Source organism: Ruditapes philippinarum, unplaced genomic scaffold (assembly GCF_026571515.1).
Source record: "Ruditapes philippinarum isolate M1 unplaced genomic scaffold, ASM2657151v2 ctg11664_1_1_1_1, whole genome shotgun sequence".
Lineage (NCBI taxonomy): Eukaryota > Metazoa > Mollusca > Bivalvia > Venerida > Veneridae > Ruditapes > Ruditapes philippinarum.
The window spans coordinates 34,261-39,318 of NW_026866092.1; positions in this window are offsets into that span (position 1 = coordinate 34,261).

Genomic DNA, 5,058 nt, shown 5'->3' on the forward strand with positions numbered 1-5,058 from the left:
ATATAGTTTTAGAATAATGACATAGGTTACGACAAGTGGATAAATTATTTCTTCTGAGGAAGTTTGGTATACAGTTTCTTGCGAATTGCAATGGGAATTAGAATCTAGCATTTTGAGAAGATTCTTTAAGCGTGGCCTTCTTCTTCATTTTCTGATTAAAAATTAATGTTGTTTTGTGTTTCAAACTAGTATTTCAGACTATTTTTTTTTCTTGAAAAGATATCAATATAAGCCAACTTCAACACTCGGCTCGAGGCTATTTAATGGGTTATTGGAGCGCCCGTATAAAAAAATGAATCCCGGCTATGAGTGTAGGGTGAGGTGAGAGTATCTGGCGGTTTGTATCCTTCTGCTTATGTTTGTTTCGGCGGCCAAATTTTATTTTCCGCACTTATTTTTTCGATTGACAATGTAATAAAAGATTGTGTTAAATTATAGTTAACACTTTGGAAGCTGAAAGCTGCTTATAGCGCAATTGTCAACTTGTTAAAGTATTATCACAATTTATTATTTTTGACTGTAGTATTTTGCATTATTTAGCAGTAGACTGAAAAACGGGATTTAGTTTTTCAACGTTGAAATCTAATATTGCTTGCGTAAGATGCCTATGTTATCGCCAGACACATATTTCCTTGATACAAATTCTAAAATGGGTCAACATAGTATCTGTAATCTAAATCTAGTAAATTCATATTACTTACTGTATTATTATGTTCAACTTATTAAATATTCCAAGAGTGGGTCAAAAATTGATTGTAATCGGCAAATGACATATAATTAAAACTCATTGCTTTTTTGCTTTTGTTTTCAATTTAATGAATTATATTCAATATTTCTTTAAGGGACTCGAATTTGTTTGCTTTTATTTACTTAAACAGTTATACGAGTACTTATAATATTTACTTTAAATTTATAAGCTTTGTTTTTGTTAACCAAAATAATCTATTTCATATTATATCTTTGTGTAAGTAATTTTGAATAATTATATTTAATTTATTATGATTCTCATGATTTAGAACAGCTACTTAATTGATATTATAAAACTCATTAAGTAAATAGCAATGTCTGAAATGTTTGATGGTTGTCATGCATATGATAGCGGAAGATGAATAGTGTTGTTTTTAATACTCATACATACGTGTAGAGTGGTTAATTTTTGCGAATTAATTTATGTTTCTGATTAGCTCAGCATCACATTTTAACTAGAATGTTCAGCTCCATTCGATTTGCTCGTTAGTTTTTAATTCTTAACACATTTTCGCATCTTTATGTTTTTTCAAAATTCCTATATTACTCGATTCTGTCATACTACTGCTACAAAACATACACTTAAAGGGATAATAAGACTTGTATACCGTATGTTATATGTTATGTAATCAGTTCGGCGAATAATGGTTGCAACTTAAAAAAAACTAGGAGGTTGAATTTTAGCAAATCTGCTTCAATCTAAGTTCAAACGTATTCAAGTGTAAAGATGCTTGTTTTTTAACACAAGGCTAATCACTGATTTACAAAGGTTTTTTCAATTGGGAGTTTTTGTCGCGACCAGCGATGGTTTCTCTATTCTTGGTACAATGCACTAAATCTGTTTCCTTTTTTTATCTAATAGACACAAAAAAGATAACGTATTGTAAGCAAGGCCTAATGAGCAAACAGCTTTTTTTATAAGAGTCCGATGCTTGAGGCAGAAAAGTATGAGTTAAAAGGTTACGCGTTACAGCAGAATCTATCTCTATTAGTATGGACACAATTTTTTGGCTTTCTCGTTTGCTACGATAAATATTTAACATTGCTTTCTCCTTTTTAATCAAGTGACTTACATTAAGAAATATTTATCAATGACAAAAATAATGTTATTTTGCCTTTCTTTCGTTGTTCTTGTGAAAGGAAAAAAAGAGCTTGTTAAAAGTGTGTGGGCTTAACCTAAATATTATTTGTTATTGTACGGTCTGCGTCCTCTTGATAATTATTGTGACAATGGGTATATAAAGGATTGTTATTCGTGAAGAAAAAGGTTACCGTCCGAAAAAGTAAGCCACATTACAATTAAACCTACAAACCGTTAAGGCAATCATTTTGTTTTGGTTAATATTATTGACTTTGTTTTTGATAGCTACGCGTGTATTTCATTTTAAAATCAACATACCGTTAAAATCCCTTAATGGTTACTGAATTTGTCACTTGTATGGTCCTCGTTTTTCCTTTTTTTGTGAAATAATGATACATGGGTATAATAACAAAGAAAGCAAAAGAAGTAATACAGCGATAAGCGTATTCGTTTCTTGATGTTTTTCATATTTTGATATATTTTTTGTATGTTTGCATAGATTTATTGTATGAAATAATGAGTAGTAATTTGTTGAAAATGCATCTATTTATGACGCTATGCCAATAAAACTAGAGGTTTGGCACACCTTTATAAAATATTAAGATATCATTTTACACTGCGACATAATGGGTACGGGTTTCCATTAACTATTGCTCCTGTAAATATATACATAAAAAATAGACTCATGATCAGTAACATGTTTAAGAATATGGGCAGTTAAGGCTGCATGTACTGGTGGAGATTGGATTAGCGTTTCGGCATATTTTGTTTGACGTTCAAAGGGAAATTGGATCTATTTCGTCTTGATATTGCTACTATCTATTTTGGTGTTTAGTGATGTGCGTTAAAAATAACCGTAAATGGACACCTGTAGATGCTTCTCAAATTAAATTTTACCTTTTCATGTTTGTTGAATTCTGCTAAACCGGTTTCAGGGGCGTGGGCGGCCAATTGCGCACTTGTACCGTCATGAATGGCTTAACAACACGAGACGTACCTTGTTTTCAATTACTGTGTTTCGGGAGTTCTTTAAGGGATCTTTTTGTCGTCTTCTTATAATATATAATTGTACGTTTATGTTAGATTTTGTAGTTGGTGTATAACCTATAATTTAGAATTAAAATATTACTCAAATCAGTGATGTGTTTTATAACTAGGAATATCTTTTTAATTAAGTTTTATTTACTAAATATGAAATGTATATGAGTTCCGTTTCTTTCGATTGTCACTTCTTTGGACATCACCGTCGGTGATGTGCAATAGTTTTAGTATTACCTACACAGCACACTGATAAAACTTTGCTGCTAAAACATTAACGAATAAACAGACGTCTGTTGGACTAGAAATACTGTAGAGTTTCAAAATTTAGCTCATTAACTGTTAATGTTGTTGATGCGTCATGTGATTTAGGCGGTGAAAGTAGCTTTGCATCGTTTCAGTACCCGTCCTAAACGAGCTCTGTACATTTTTTCTATTTTTCATTTCGGAGTTGTTCTTCAAGAATATTATTATTATTTTCTGGTTGAGCATACATATTGTAAAGGTAAACATCGCTAGTGACATTAATTTAAAGTTTACTTTCTATATTATAATTTAATATCATCAGATGATACGTAAAAGATAGCCCAATCTTAATAAGTGAACTGTTGATTCAAATATTGAGATATTCAACTTGTATTTTGATTATATTGAATATTATCTCAATTCATAAGCAATACTCAATATTAGAAATCTACATCGGAAACAATAACGATTATATCTGCGATAGAAAAAATAATCATTAACGTACCATTTTTTTTTCTTTAGTTTTCTGTATCTGAACGGCAAATTTAGTTATAATTGACTGAAAATGAATCATCGTCATTAGGAAGGTTTTACGTGTGAGGATTGCGTTATTGGCGCCGCCTTCCTTGTTGATCTTGTTTATCATTTTTTACAAGATGTTCCATTTTTCATTATCCCCATGTACAGACTCACTCAAACCGAATCTTCAATTTTTCATGTATTTGTTCTAATTTGTTCCGGGGAATCTTTTTTCCAGATATTTTTTACTGAGCACATTATTTTCCTCTTTTAGAATCAGTCATAATTTGAACAACTTTCAAGATGAAAAAAATTAATACTTTAACCATAAACGTTGGTGTTAGAAATGGGCATAATAATTTGGGGGGAAATTTGAAGATAGAACAGAAAATGAGATACGAACGTACCTTCAATTTAATACATTTGAATTAAAGTCATTGATTTAGCAAGTTTTTACTGTAATCACTGTAAAGTTTAACATTACGCACATTTTATAAATGTAAACGTATTCAATGGCTTACTTATTTATTTTTCTTTTGAGTCATAATCATTGTGATTTGAGTTTTGATAGTATGATACATAGTGGCAGGTGAGCTGTTATGACGGGCAATGGTAATTTGTTTTATTCATTTTATCTCCTATCGAAACTTCGTGAACAATGGCGTTATTTGTACGCTCTACGTTATCTCATATGAAGCCGTGTACGACAAAACGCAACATAAATGGGTTTTTTGCGACAGCAATGGATCAGACAGTGCGTCGCCGCAGTCTGATGGGATCCATTGCTTGTTCGCTTAACTCTATTCAAGTAGGACTGAATAGGGACGCATGGTCTGATCAGACTGCGCCGATGCGCAGGCTGTCTGGATCCATGCTGGTGCGCCAACATTGTGTTGGTTTTGTCGTGACAGGCTAATGAGTAAACAAAAAGATGTTAACTTTCGAATGTAAGAGAAATTGTTAAAACTTAAATAAGCGCTATAATTAGCGGTTTCTTTGAGTTTGTTCTTAATAGCCAAGGTGTTCAGATATTTTGTGTTTGCTTGTTCTGTGTAGAGGTGTTTGAGTGTGTTTTTTGTTGTTGTTTTTTGTTGTTGTTGTTTTGTTGTTGTTGTTGTTTTTTTTGTTTTTTTTTTGGGGGGGGGTGGTTGGTTATTACTTTGATTTTTTCGTTTCCTTTGGAGTGTTGTAATAGTTAAGAATGTCGAACCCCCGACTGACTGTTCCCTTGAAGGTGTTCCAATTCTTTTTAATCATGATTTGCGTTTAAACGAACAATCATGTTACGTGTATTAACTTATATAATGCCTAGGTCACAAATAAAACGGGCGCCGTCCGATTAAACGATTTTCATAAAATCGGCAGATTTTTTGATGTCGTGGACGCCGGGCGATTTTAAATCTGATACCTTGCGTGGTCACGAATGA